Source organism: Thamnophis sirtalis, unplaced genomic scaffold (assembly GCF_051295495.1).
Source record: "Thamnophis sirtalis isolate CommonGarterSnake01/CBP01778 unplaced genomic scaffold, rThaSir2_p1.2 scaffold_7, whole genome shotgun sequence".
Lineage (NCBI taxonomy): Eukaryota > Metazoa > Chordata > Lepidosauria > Squamata > Natricidae > Thamnophis > Thamnophis sirtalis.
In genome coordinates this window covers 225,301-241,231 of record NW_028261387.1, presented here as the reverse complement: position 1 = coordinate 241,231, position 15,931 = coordinate 225,301, and positions in this window count along the sequence as shown.

The window sequence follows — 15,931 nt, the reverse complement described above, 5'->3', positions numbered from 1 at the left end:
TTCATATAAGTGCTAATATAAAAGTTTCTGGCAATTGTATACACAAAAAACATTTGCTAAATCATGCACCTGCTACAGTCGGAGCCTTCTAGCCAGAATCCTATCTCCTGCCTGGCCCTGTGCCTTCAAGATAGTATACAAAATCAAAATATTTTTATGTTTAGCATTACTTTTGAATGTGGGCGTTAGAAGTTCAGTTCTAGGGTAGCTACTTTGACCCAAATTCTATTGAGTTAAATGAGACATATTCCAACATCACAGAATTTTCACAAATCAAAGCAAGAAGAATTGATTTTCATTTTTAGGAATGCATTCTCATAAATTCAGGACTAGTGAACAGACCTGTGTATATTCACTGATAAATAATTATCATTGCAGTTAACATCTAATCTTGCAATAGCTGTTTTCTTAATAGTTACAAGTTTGAATGGAGTAGGGATAAGTCTCTCCAGTTGCAATCCTCTCGTATCCTTTGTAATGAATAAAAGAGGTGAGAAATAGCCTAAGGTTAATATGATACTATTGGGTGTGACAGGAATTATTATGAAAGTTGCGATTCTGCTATTATATTCTTTAAATGCACAGTATTATGGTAAAAGTGCTTCTTTATGTGTTATTTTTCTGAAAGCATTTTAAAACCTGATTCCTAATTCGTTTATTTGGAATCAGATTCTACTAAGTCAAGGCACATTTTTCCAAATAATCTGTGTTTAGGTTTATAGTAGGAAGTATATGTTATCCATTACTTGTTGAGAAATAAATCAACAAGATTCAACAAATTTCTTTTTTGGGTTATCATATGTAAACTTTTAAAAAAAACACTAATACTTTTTGGTGGGGCTAGGGGGAGAACAATGTTGGTGTAGTAGAGAAGGCAGAAAGCAGGAGTTCAAGTCCCACCTTAGCCATGAAAGCCAGCTGGGTGACTTTGGGCCAGTCACTCTCACAGGGCTGTTGTTGTGGGGAAATGGGAGGTGTGTTGGATAGGTTCATTGTGTTGAGTTACAGTACTTGTAAAAATAATAAACAGGGAAAATAAGTAAATAAATGTAATTATCTCTGAAATGGAGATATCTGTATTAATATATTGGCTACCATGTCTCATGGCAAGCTACATTATTAGGGAGACCAGCTGGGCAACCAGGTCAGACCAGAGAGGGCATCCCATTCTGGCTGAGTCAGAGATTGTTCCGACATGGTTGATGCTTATTTGATGATTCATCCTATGTTTTACCAATTCCGTTTCTTCCGAGGGATCCTTAACTACACACATGGGAACGGTCCCGAGTTGAAAGGACAGAAAAATAACATCCCAGGAGCAACTGTGCGTTCTCTGCAATGTTTCCTCAGCCCTCCAAGCTAACCTTCTCCTCGCAGGTGTGGTGCGTATTATTTGCCTCACACCAAGATGAGGTGATGTCTGTCTGTGGAAATGGGGTGGGGAATATTGGCTCTCCTGTCAGTGGATATCTTTTGGAAATGTGTATAAAAACAACACGGCTGTTTTTCAGATGTTGAAGGCCTGGTTTAAAAAAGTATCCTACCACTATTCACATACATAGTAGTAAATTAGTTTCCAAAATTTCCAAAAGAAAGATGGCATTTCTTCTCATTCTAAGTTTTAATGGTTTTGTTATCTCCAGTCACAGAATATGGTTCCATCCGGACAGTGGTAATTTCTTTTACTGCCGGTTCTGAGGGTGTGGATTGGTGGGTGTGGCAGGGGAAGGATATTGCAAAATCTTCATTTCCACCCCACTTTGGTAGCGTTTGCCAGAGGTATTTGCCAGCGCTCCAAACTACTCAAAATTTCCGCTACCGGTTCTCCAGAACCTGCTGAATTTCACCCATGCAACTGGATGGATCAAAGATATAGTAATTGCATCAGAATAAAAGCAAACAAACCGATGAAGAAATGGCAATAATTCTGAAGTAGAGAAAGATTAACAATTGTTGTATTGTTTTTAAAACATCAACAAGGGACTGGTTATATCACTCTTCTAACTTCTGCACCAACCTCTTAGATTTCTCTAGTGTAAGAGTTTGAGCAGCAAAGAGAATAAAAAAAACATTTCAATCTTTATATTATAAAACTTAAACATATGGACACCCATCAACCCCATTGCTGCAACTTGCATTGGTTAAAAACATTCAAATTCAGTGTTAATTATCTTTAGGTGATTGAATCTGCAGCCACAGCCTCAATTCAGGTGAGAAAGAACTGGGCTAACCATCTTGTTTCCACACCCCTGAAGGTTCTCAATTAATAGTATGGTAGAAATCAGTAAGACAAAGAAAATCCCATACAATGAAGTCTAGAAATATATAGGAAATGTAACATGTTATTTTGATTAAATGCAACTGAAATATCTACTTTTTCTGCTGTTGGAAGAAAAGTCCTTCTGGGTTCAGCTCCAAGTGGGGGAAAAGACACTGGAGACACGGAGGCTCCTTGGAAAGATGGTTTAATGGTGGACAGGACCACATGGATAGAGTGATCACATGCTTCAATGTTGGGTGGAAAAGAAGAGAGAGAACGAGATGCTGAAAGTTCCTGGCTTTATACTCTCTGTTAGGCCCCACCTCTCTGTTTCCTGTTCCTGTGTAAGAAAACGTATTCTGATTGGTTGTCAGACTCCCATGAGGCCATTCAGGGGCAACTCTCTAGGCTGTGTTTTGAATCTCAAGTTTGGTTGAGTTCTCAGGTGCCATGTGGTGAGTGGGATAAAGGGCTAAATCCCATGCCTTAATCATGCCTTAATCCCATCCCTCTGAAGGGGAGAGCTCTTTATTATGCAAAGGGACTGCCTTGGGCATCTTAATGGCCCATTGACAAAGTGGGGTGGGCAGGAAGTTGCAGGGAGCTACTTTGTCTTTAAAACATCTTTCCCCCTTTTCACATTCAGGGAAATATAATATTCTGCCTTTTCAATATTTCCTAGGATATTCCATTCTTCTAGGAGAGGGATGGGTTTTAACTTCCTGCACTGCTTTCAGATTTTGGAATCTGCTGTAATACGTATTTGTTGATGTTTCCTTCTGCTTCTTTCTCCCATTACCATCCTACAGTTTTCGTTAGAAATGCTTCCTACTTTGGATAGTCTATTGCTTCATTCTCTTTTTAAACTTTGTCCAGCTCAAATGAAGTTTATAGTTGTTTTTGGCTGGAGAACTGGCTAGAGGGAGTCTCTTCCCGGAACACTGTGTAAACAATCTTTCCGCAATATTTGCCAATCAAACATTGCAACATTGTAAAAGTAGCAGCGATATCAAACAATGCAGTAAAAAGTAAAAGCTCTTGAAATTAAGCCCGGTTACATATTTGATGTGACGCTTTGTCCGTTAAAAGCAGCTGCCAGATTTGAAAGTGTGGAGGTGGCATATCCAGCACAGTTGAAAAGACCTCTACATTTTATTTCACTGGTACCTACCTCAAAAGTAAAAGATGACAGCATCGCAGTACAGGTGGTTCTCAATTTACGACTGTAATTGAGCCTGGAATTACAGTTGTAAACCACGGTGGTCATTAAGTGCTTCAGAACAATGACCATGCCTGATTTTACAACTTTTTCTGTGGCAGTTATTAAATAAATCCATTTTAGGCAATGGGTTTGGGGGTTTATTTTTTGCTACAAACTGGAGGTAAATGCTGGTTTCCAGCAAAAACAAAAAAAAACTAAAATTTGCGGCCATGTAACCATGGGATGCTGAAAATGGCCACAAATGCATACAGGTTGCCAAAATCTGATCATGTGACTTCATGGGATGGAGAATGGCCACTGTAACTTTAAAACCAGTTGTAAGTGGCTCTGGGGAGGTCCACCATAATAGTGAAACAGGTCGGTTCCAATGGGAAGAAAATAACTATTCTTTATTTCTAGGAGTTATTATGCAAATAATCCAATAATTGTATCACTGTAATGAATTCCCTGATATTTTAGTTTGTGTACATTAAAAGATAACAATTCTTTCTAATAAAGTTTTTTCCAGGAATTTTAAGAGTTCTCAAGGAGAATGAATAGAAACAGCACCATATAATTTTGAATATGGCACATGAAAATTAAAACTCTTCTTTTTCTAATGGTAATTAAAATTGAACACTAGCAATTTGTATTAACAGGGAAGTTTAAGATGGAACATATGATGCAATGCATTTCCTGTTGCATGTTATATTCTTGGTATTAAAAATTATATTAAAAGCAATGTATGTTAAAACAAAACATGACCTATATCATTCGAATCATTTTTATTTGCACTGTAAGTTGTGAACTTATTCGTGCCTTTGGTCCTAAGGCTGCTTCTGGTGCTAAGGCAGAACCCCCCTTGCAGAAATAATCCACGTAACAAAAGTAATCAGATCATGTGAGTTTCCTTGAATTTTGCAAATCCTTTCGATGTATACACACACACACACACACACACACACACACACACACAGAGAGAGCTCCCAAGAGTTTATTAACTCCCATAACAAGAGTTGTTGTTATGAGGTACAACTTATCATTTAAAGCACATTGTGTATGTGTGCATGTATGTGTACATTAAATGGCCAAAAAGAACATTAAAAAGTTGAGTTCAATGAAGAATTGAGGTGAGGGGAGTCCATCTTTATTGGCTGGCCTGATCTACCAACAGCAGTTTTTGTGGCTGGAGAGATGCTGCTGTGTCCAAGCAAAACGAAGCATATTCTGTGCTTCCTCCACACTGTAAGGACGGAGGCTGCTTTGCAAGTGGTTTGAAAGGAACTACAGGTAAAGACTCAGTGGAATGAAACCTGATTTTGAAGTTCTCCATAGATGGATAGATGTTGGCTATCTTCTCCCCAAAAATATCCACCTATTTCCATATCTGACACATTCTGGTTGCCTGGATGCCTCTAAAACAAGCCTTTTTAACTATGGTAATATATTTATGACCCAGTTAATTCATTATGAAGAGAATAGTTTGGTAAAAATCATGGGGTAAAAAATAAAAAAAACAAAAGCCTAAAAACCAGCAATTAAATTTTTTTGTTCATTTATGTGAAGGAAGTAGGTGCATCCTTTTTCTGGAAGAGTTAGCTATAGTAGCAATTATAATTTGAGCCCCCCCCCCCACATCTTTCCACACCCATCTTATTTATTCTCTTTTAATCAAAGTTAAGAGTGTAACTACAATTTCAGCACATCCGGGCTTATTAATGGTTCAGCCTTCTGTTTATATCTAGAGTTACCATATGTTGCAATTCTCTCACCTGGAGCTTCTTCAGATTCATTCTTTGGCTTCTGGACTCACCACAAACTTCCACCTTCCTGAAATTTGTCATTGTCCTCATTACTTTCATAAGATTTCTTTTTGACTTCCCTTTGGAGAGATTTTTTTTTTTACAATTGTTTTCACCTATTGAACTTCCTGGGAAAAACAGATTCCAGGGCAATTATAAGAACATAAACAGAAAATGGCTAAGCATAACAGAGTAACACAGCAACAGAATTAACAAATGTTGATTTTATATGTTATTCTTGAAGGGTTGAACTTTACTTATTTCAGCAAATCACCATTTGGAATAACCATTAATTCATCACTGCCACATGAGCCACGTTATTTGACAGCTGCCTTCCAGGTGCGATTCAAGACACCCATTCTCGCCTATAAAGCTCTTCCTGCACCCAGTTGTCTGGGAGGGTTCCCCCCCCCCCCGTCATTTATGACAGTATATTTGTGTGTGTTCTAGATCTGCTTAATTAAACTTTGTTATAGTGCGGGACAGTGGTAAATGTGTTTTCTCTGTCACTGCCCCTAACCCCTGAATCAGCATTTCCTCAGAGTCGGTGTTTGCTCTTTTGGGGTTCTGGAAACCCATCTCCATTCCTAGACCTGAGGCTAGTGTGTTTCTGGAGTTCCTATTGTGTTTTTGTTATGCTTTTATCTATTGTAATTATATATTTTCACCCACTCTCAACAGAGGTGGGATTCACTTACCTTCCCTACCCATCGCAAATGTGAGTGCACTCACATGTTTGTGTCAGCGTTCCAAGTGTCATGTAGAATTAAATCAGAGTCCAAGGCAAAACGATCCTTAAAGTTCCAATTTAATAAAGCAGACATCTTAGCACATTGCTGTGGAATCCCAAATCTGGAAATTACATCAGATTTCCACCCAGTTAAAAGTTCATGATCTTGTCCCCACACCCACAATGCATCACATGGTCCAATCTTCTTCTTCCACGCTGGCATCCATACCCAGCTGCTTCAGGTCAGGTGTAAAAGTGCGGAGACAAAAGATGACCTTGGCTTCTAGTAAAGAATGACAACAATACATTCCACAATCCTATTCCTGCCTATTCCCCCCTCCCATCAACTATACTGATGAAGCAGCGTAATGAATTAAGAGAAAGTGTGGCAGGCCAAAGATCCTAAAAGGAATGTAACTGCAGGCCTGACAGCTTGCTTGCTTCAGATGCATGTGCCTCGTCTGTGCACGCACACTGCCTTTTGTGCATGCGCAGTGCTTGCACATTATGTCAGGGCGGGTGGGCGAAGCCTCTCGCATCTGCCACTACCGGTTCGCCCAAACCGGAGAGAAACTGGCTGAATAACAACACCTGTGACTCTCAATCTTCTGGAGTGGGCAGTCAGGATAAATCTAAACATATTCCTACTTTTGGGGAAACTAATATGTATAGAAACCGATATGTAAATAAAAGCTTTCAATCTCATTAAGTCATCAGAGGAAATGGGAAAAATAACAAACTATGCTTTGAAAATGGTGTGTTTTCACAAGAATTTGCTAGGATGAAGTGCGGTTTGCCTGGATTCAGGTAGCCTAGCAAGCTTGGTTAATTTAAACTGAAGGAAAGTGTTAGTTGTGTTGGTAGGCATCTCTCTTTCCCTTCCTGAGGCCTAGACTATTTGAAGATCTCCCGTAAATGTTTTTCTACAGAATTGAGTAAGATAGATTGGATTGAGAGCAACTGATCCAAAGTCTCCCATTTTGCTCTGCACTTAGGGTGGGATCCGAACCAAGGTCTCCCTCATGAACTCAACAACTGAACCACTACAGAACCTGGTAATGCAGATTTCAAATTTCTCACGACTACATTAAAAAGTAGAGCGTCATGTAGACTTGAAAAAGAGGGTTTGATTCATTCCCATATTGAACTACTATCATCATCAACTCAGGGATTTAAGGTAAAATAGGACCTGATTATCAAAGAAATGTTATAGTTCTTACTAAACCAAAGGGGATTTATAATATATTAGTGTCTAGACAAAAAGAATGCAGGTGTTATGATAAGAATCTCATTACATTAAGAAATGGTGGATGCCTGAAAAGGGGAAATGATTTGGATCAAGCCTTTGTCATAACAACTTCATTAAAGTTGTGTTTTATTCGCCTTATCACAGTTGAGGGTGCTCCATCACTGGAAGCTTTCAAAAAGAGACTCGACAGCCATTTGCGAAATGATATCAGATCTCCTGCTTCAGCAGGGGTTTGGATTAGAAGACCTCCCAGCTCCTTTCCAGCTCTATTATTTTGCGTTCTATATTTGGTTTACTTTTATTTGCTTTTACAAATTATTAGTATAGTCTTCATTGTCACTGTACAAAATAAATACAACGGAATTGGTTATTGTACTGTCCTTAAAGACAATTCAGAAGTTGCAAGAGGTATAAAATACAATCGATTATCTTGCAAGAGCTGCATTGGTGCCACTTTGCTTTCGGATGAAATCTAAATTGCTGGTTGTAACCAATAAAGCCCTTCAGGCTTTGGGCCTGGATTCCTTCAAAACTGTCTGTTCCAGGTGGAATCTGCCCGCCAGATAAGAGTCGGGTTGGGGCAGCATACTTTAAATTCCAGCCCTTGGGAAATTTGCAGGCTTTCTTAACCATGGCCAACTTCCTTTGGAACGGTTTTTGGTTGGGTAGCCACAAAGATGATGATCCATAAAGCAGTTGGGGAAGACAGTTATATTAGCATAGTGAATTGTTATCTGGTGATTTGTATGGGAGCGCTGACATCGATTTCTGAGGTAATGTTTATTATCAGAATGTGTACTGTTTGCTTTTTCTTTCCGATTGTTCTACTGCTTTGTTATTTCTATGGTAAATTGCCGAGCCTTGTGGAAGTGTACAACTCTTAGTAAATAATTTATGTAATAGCAGTAGACTTATATACCGCTTCATAGGCCTTTCAGGCCTCTCTAAGCGGTTTACAGAGAGTCAGCATATTGCCCCCAACAATCTGGGTCCTCATTTTACCCACCTCGGAAGGATGGAAGGCTGAGTCAACCCTGAGCCGGTGAGATTTGAACCGCTGAACTGCTGATCTAGCAGTAGCCTGCAGTGCTGCATTTAACCACTGCGCCACCTTGGCTCTTATGTGCCTTTATGTTCCCCTGCAACTGCTAGTTGTCTCATTAATGGCAATTTAGATAAGACTCTTCCAAGGGCTACAGTTCTTACACAAACACAAATGTTTATCCTGTGGAAGAAAATAAAACCCAAAGGGACAGAAGCTAAGCAAATGGAAAGAACTTTCCCATTAACTTAATGTGTACATTTTTAGTGGCCAATATATCACCCATGTTGACGTATTGTTCTAGAGGAAGTAAAAGCATTTTTTTTTTCATTTTTAATATAATTATAAATAATATCCAAAATAGTTATCAGACACATTAACCTCTTCAGTAAAAACGTCTGAAAACAAGCTACTTAGTAAAATTTGGATTTACAAGAATTCTAGAATCTGGTTTTTTAAAGATGTTCTATGGACCCCTAGAGGTCTAACCTGATGGGAGTTTCATGAGAGATTAAGTGCAAAAATAAATGCAACACAGTTTAAAAATCATTCTACGGCAGCCAATTTTCTATCAATAGAACTTTTTTTTGGTAAGAGGTTTGGGTTATTTTAAGGAACAGATTTGAAAACACGGGAGAGTTTGAAAGCACTGATTCTGTAACATGTATTGATTCTTCTTGGAAGGATCTGTTGAAGGGCTCCGGAAAGTTCTCTCTCCTCAGAACGCTTTGCTGCTGTTTCTGACGTTACAGTTGTATTGGGTGTTGGGTAGCCCACATTTCAGTCCTACAGCTGTGGAGCAGATTTATGTTTATATGGACTAAGGCCATATAATTTTAAAAGGCCAATTTAAAAATAGTGAAAAAATAATCAATTTGGTACTAAAATATATTGTCTAAAGCTGTGCAAGGATTCCCCCCCTTACCAACTGCCCGATGTAGCAAGTGTTCAAAGTTACAATGTCCCAAAATAATTTTGTGATTAATCCTCACATTTACAACTGTAGCAGCATGTTGCAGCCTTGCCTCAAATTTTAGGCTTCATTGTCAGCATTTTAAAAGGAAGCCTTAGCACTTTTTAACACGGCAATTTAGGGCTCTTCTTAACTTTAAGGAAGCACGTGGTTTTTCTCTTTTTAGAAGGTCATTTCCTTAGTATGTGATCATTTGCTTTCTCAGCAACTACCCAACAGAGAAGACATTCTGAAAGTCCTTGAACATACTGACACGATTTAAGAAATACACAAATCCAGCTGGGAAAGAATAAAGTCAGACATAAACTTGTGGAATGTTTTGTAGAGTCTATGCTTTCAATTGTTCAGGTCTCAAAAATTATCAATGTCTTTTATTTGATCACTTGATTTGTAACACATTTCATACAAAAACATATGCATCATCGGTTTCCCTACCAAAAAAAACCCTTGATCCTTTAATAAAGGATTTTTCCCCCCCTTTCCATGAATTATTTGATTTATATTTTCATACGGGCAAAGAAGAAACCTCTTTGCAAAGGTAAACCTTTCTCTCTCTCAAATTCAGGGATCAAGTCCTCATCAGCTCCGTACCAAACACGGGAGGACTGAATCGGAATGCAACAGCGGCTGTGCACAGCCAGGTGATCAGCATCCATGTGTTTCACAAGTGTGTACAGGTACCATCACTGCAGCATCTTGTAGTCAGGTAATCATCATCTAAGTGCTTCACAACTGGTTTGCAACAAACAGAATTAATAGGAAGGCGGAAATCCAACTATAAGTTGCAGTCATGTGGATTTTTGCTTAGCAGCTGTGCTTAATAACCAACGGGGAAGTAAGATTGTAAGACAATCACAGCCCATGTGATTTTTCTGCTTAGCGACTATGTTGCAAATGTGGTTGCTATGCGAGTACTACTTGTGCAGCATAAATAGGGACAACTGGCACCTCCAAGGTAGATATACACGTTCAACTTAATCTCACTGGAGAATCATTCTCTTTTCTCTGGAAAATTTAGAATATTATGGTCAAGGTAAAAAGCAACACCTTGTATCTCACTTGACCAGAGGTCCTGTGGTTCTTAGCTACGCTGCCTTGGACAGATCCATTCGATTAGAGGATCAATTCATTTTGGCACACGCCTCGTTGTGGTTACCACAGCCTTAAATGCTAACATTCCTAGATGAATTAATATTAATATATATTATTTTATTTTCAAATCCAGTCTTTACTATTTATAAACCAGATTCATTCCTTAGCGCTTTTAACTGCTGACATCTTTATTTGGAACCACTTCCTTCTCTTCTGTAGCTGTAATCTCTTTTGCTTATTGCTAAAACATACAGCAAAGAATCACTCAGCCTAAGAACACCTGCTCTTATATGTCTTTGGTCAAGCACCACAAGAGAAACAATTACCAGAGCAACTCCCCAGTAGTTTTGGTTTCTTCACTTTGGTTCCCAGGGCTGCAGGTTCAACGTGCTCATTTTCTCCCTTCATGGAAAAAGACCTTCAGTAAATTGCAATAGAGCAAAAACTGAGCAGGGTTTTTCCCATTATGGCCTCCGATGTTTTGTTACACCCATCTTTAACTGAGGTCATCCTCGGGATCCCAGATGCCGCCTTTGCTCAACAACAACTCAGAACTGAATCATGCTCGTTTATTTAAATCCCTACCAGGGTAGTTAAAATAGCAAGCAGATCTATCAACAATTAGGGTTCTGAGTCTGGGAGATTCATCAATTACCTCATCTGAGAGACTCTTGTGTTCATTTATCTTGGTTCTGGTCCTGCAAAAACAGTCAAGAACCAAGTATAGATGTTGTATTTATAGGCTGCCAAGCACTGCCTGTCTCTAAGCTAATGTTATAAACAAACACAAGTACACAATTAGGACAAACATCACACCTTCTGTCATTTATTCAGACTTAATCCTGGTAATTCAATTTAGAAAAACATTTTGTTTATATCCTAAGTAACAGAAGACGTTGGTCACCTAACAATAATATATACACCCAAACCCACAGCAGCCATATTGGCAGTTTGATCTGGAGGGAACAGTGGTGGAACCAGAAGAACGAGACTTCCGTACTAATTTACTCTGATATCAGAGTCCACGAGAAAAAAGCACCCAAAACACTCATTATCTATATACCACACATTGTTATTGCAGTTGATTCTAAAGTTGGGCAAGTCCAGACTAATGTAGAAACACATTTACTTGACATTTAATACTTCTGTGCTTTTAATACTGGGAGTCTTTGTCTTATAACTGTAATTGAGCCCAGAATTACAGTCATAAATCCTGCCAGTCATTAAGTGGATTGAGCAACCCAATTTTACATTTTTTGCAGATGCACCCAGATTTTCAGCCTTTTTTTAGGTGCGTCTTATACTCCGAAAAACACAGTAAATGAAACTGAAGTTTGAGCTGCAGGCTTGATGTATGCCTGAAGAGCAAGCTAAAGAGATATGGCAATTATATTTAAAAGCAATACTCAATACATGTCTAATATACTATTTTAGATCCTCAGATAAGCTTCAAGTCCAATGGATTTTTTTATCCCCTGCTTGTTTCCTCCCATCTTTTTGATTTGCAGCCTTTTATGCTGCCTTTTACAACACAGATTTTTACCCAAGGTGGTCTACAAATGCAATTAAAAAGACACTAAACAGAAAACAGGTTGACATTTATTTATTTGATTTCCACCCTGCCTTTGTACTCTGGCAAGTGTTCAAGGCAGCTAGAAAAAAATAATAAAAATAAAACAGGCTATACAAATTAGAAACACAAATTCAAAGCAACATACTCACATATTTAATAAATATCTGAAGAGAAAGAAATACATCATTTTAAATCTTCTAAGCATTGACAATTGAGCTACCAAAGCTTTCAGGGTGTGGCGTACTGATATCATTTTGAGGCTGATTATAAAATATTCAGACTGACAAAACTTTGCAGATCTATTTAAAAGCAAACAAAAATGGGACTTCCCCAACATTCTTTTAGAAACAAAGGGCATTTATGGCAATAATAATAACAATCAGAAATGTTCTACTCATCCATTCAAGGAGACACTGCAGGGAATCAGTCAACACCTAACAAAGACCAAACAATGAAATTCTGGGCATAGCTGGGGGACAATCTAAAGAAGTATAACAAGAATGCAAGTTGCATAAAGGAGGTGGGTAAGATCAAATGAAATGTGGCAATGTTAATAAAGCTGTAGGATATGATAGTTGCAAGTAAGACTTGATTGCACTGGGCAACCAGAAGGAATTGCAATGTTGCATCTGAAAAATGAAAATCATAAGAATAATTTTTTATGTTGTTGTAAGTATTGTGGAGAAAATACACATGACACATGTTAGAACATATTTTCAATTTTTAAATTCAATAAAAATTTTCAGGTCAAAGCTTTCTCTTTCCTTCAAAGAAACACCTGTATAGCCACTGACCCTTTTAGTAAACAAAGCCAATAGTTTTGTATTATCAGATGTTGCCAAGCCTCTAGATGGCAGTGTTACATCCTTTCCCTCTGTTTTTGCCTCTCTTTCTAAGCTCCGAACTCCGGAAGTGAAGAAATAAAAATGTTTAAAGATTACGATCTGACCAAGCCTTGCAAGGAAAGAAACTTTTAATTCACAAATGCATAAAATGGAAGAAGTATAGAGGAAAACGAAAAAAAAAGACCAGTCCAGTTTAAAAGTAAGAGGCATTTGTAAAAAAGTCCATCCATAGAAAACAAACAAAATTAAAGTGAAAAAGATAACATGATAGTTTTAAACCAGGGTTAATTCGCCGCGTACTTCCTTCTGTCTTCAATTTTATTTTAACTAAGTTTTGGGTTTTCTCTTCTCTAATAATGAATTTTCTCAGCATTTCGACACACTGTCTCTCCTGTTCTGCTTCCGTTTCAAGGGATTGTCCCAACCTTCTGCAGCCATTTTGACTGCTTCTCTTGTAACCGGCAAAAAGCTTTCTCCTGGATCGATCAGGGACTTTGCAATGTCCCTGAGATCAGCAGGACATGCTCTTCTCTATCACCATTCCTTCGTCCAGCAACAGAGATATCGAGAGCAATCCTGAAGCCCCCTGATTGCATGTCGTGTCATCGCGATATCCAGCCCCACCTCCCTGCAGTGGCATTCTTGAGCCACCTTCAGTCCACCTGTCTTTTCCTGCCAGGCACCTGTAAAAGTTTTGGATCACAACCATTTTCTCGTGAGTTGTTGATTGGTGAAACTGCAAAATTCTTTCCAGGTTGGGAGAACAACAGGGAGAAGTGTTGAAAAGGGCAGATTCCTTTACTATAGTTTGAAGCTCTGAAGAAAAATGGCCATTGCCTTATGGGCGAACATTTCATAGCACTGATACAAAACTGAGTTATTTGGAAGAAAGGGTGGCTGTGTCTTCTTGTGGGTGCAAGCAGACCCAATCACTTTAGTAGAGTTTTAACATTTTAAAAAGTTTCCTTTACATGAGGGTTTTTTTTGGGGGGGGGGGTCCCGTTGCCTATCTTCAGGATGATTAAAATCAGTTGTGTGATATAGCTGCCCCCCTCTCTCTAATAGCAGGACTCACCTTTTATAGGTAGAATTTTAATGAATGTTGAAAAATCAGGGTTTTGGACAGTTGTACATTCACTGTATAATTTATCACTAGTTTTGTGTATGATTTCTAGTTCCCTTAGATTATTAGCCGATTGCTCTCTTTTGATTATTTGTACAACTTATCAATAAGAACCAGGTATGTTTCCAACCAATTCAGGATGCATTATTTTAAGTATCTGGTATTTAATCCAAAATATTGCCTAATTTTTTCTATAGAACTAAGCTGTACCTTTAAGCAAAATTCCGGAACGATTTGTTTCAGATATTTGGATACCATCTGATTTGGTTAAACCGCAGCATGCTGAATTTGCAAAATGAGTGTCTGATCAGCAATTTAAAGATAGAAAATGCTTCAATTTTTATACCATGCACACATAGAACATTTTAATGTTAAAGATGGACCATGGGTAACTAAGCAGGATTTACCTTGGCAGAATTCACTCAACATTAAAAAAAATATCATAAATTAATCACATACAAACTTAATCTATAAATGTATAGATGAGGCATATTTTCAAGCTGGAATAAGGAAGTGATACAAACAACTGTAGTGTTTCACATTTATTGCAGACCACATAGTCTGAGGAAGGCACTGAAGCAGTAAGATTTTTCTATTTTTTTCCCTGTCTGTAAAATGTCAAATGAACTTTCATGCGTAAAAGCAGTAACCTAAATGGTTTAACGTTAGCTAAAAAATCAAAACATTACAAACAGTTCACCAAAATCTCAGGTTTAATTATGGAGACAGAAAATTCCAGATTCACTATCATTGAGAAAGCAATGAATCAATCTTACCATAATTTCCCTGGAAGAGAAAATCAGAGATGGGTCTTTCATTCACGTGTTAAAATTCAGGAATACCTACGTGTTCTTCAGGTTTATAAACCATGTAATTTTTGAACTCTTAACTGGCGTATAGGTGTATATTCAGTAATTTAAATTTGTTTTGCTCTGGGAATTTTATGGCAATAAAGCTCTTATGCAGAATCCCTGCTAGCATCCTCTGGTAGCTTCACTGATTTCCTTGCCTGCTGACAGTTGCCTCCCACACAACTAACGGATACTGTAATTGTGGTCTAGCTTTGAGAGCAGCCCAGTTTAGTGTAGTATAAGAGTCTGGCACGGGTGTGACCAGACAGGAATGGGCATCATGTACAGTATGAGCCACATCCAGCGATATAGAAAGTCTACATACCACAGTTAAAATGCCAGGTTTTTTAGATGTAAAGAAACATAAAAAGATAAATAACTTCAGATTTTCCACCACTTTAAACATAGCATATAAGACAGAAAAATAGAAAAACAAACTGAAATCTTTTAGAGGGGACGACAAAAAAAGGTACAATAATACGTTTGCATAAAGACCCTTAAACTAATACCTTGCTTAAGGACGCACCCTTTGGTTTTATGACAGGATTCAGCCTTTTGTGGTAGGAGCCCATCAGGATGCCCGTTCTTTCTTGCCAAAGTGCTCCAGATCTGAAAGATTGCCTGAACATTTCCTGCGCACAGCTCTCCTCTGGCCACTCCAGAGATTTCCAGTTGGCTTTAGGTCCAGGGTCTGGCTGGGCCATTCCAAACCTTGGCCTTCTTCTTCTGGGGAAGCCATTCTTTTGTTGATTTGGAGGGATGCTCTGAGTCGTTGTCAGGAGGAAAGGTGCAATTCATCTCCCGCATTTTAGCAGAGGTCTGAAGGTTTTGTGCCAAAACAGATGGATATGTGGATCTCTTCATAACTTCCTCCACCTTGACTAAAGCAGCTGCAAAGTGCAATGCTTCCTCCAGCACCACCATGCTTCACTGTGGGCATGGTGTATTTTGGGGTGACGCAGTGTTGTTTTTATGCCAAATGTACGTTTTGGAATTACGGCCAAAAAGTTCAGCCTTGGTTTCATCAGACCAAAGTACATATATTCCCACATGCTTCTGTCAGACTTGATATAGGTTTTTGACAAAATATAGCTGGGCTTGGAGGCCTTTCTTTGCAAGAAAATGCTTTCATCTTTCACAGCCCTACTCCACAGCCCAGAAGTATGGAGAAGATGGAAGACTGTGGTCAC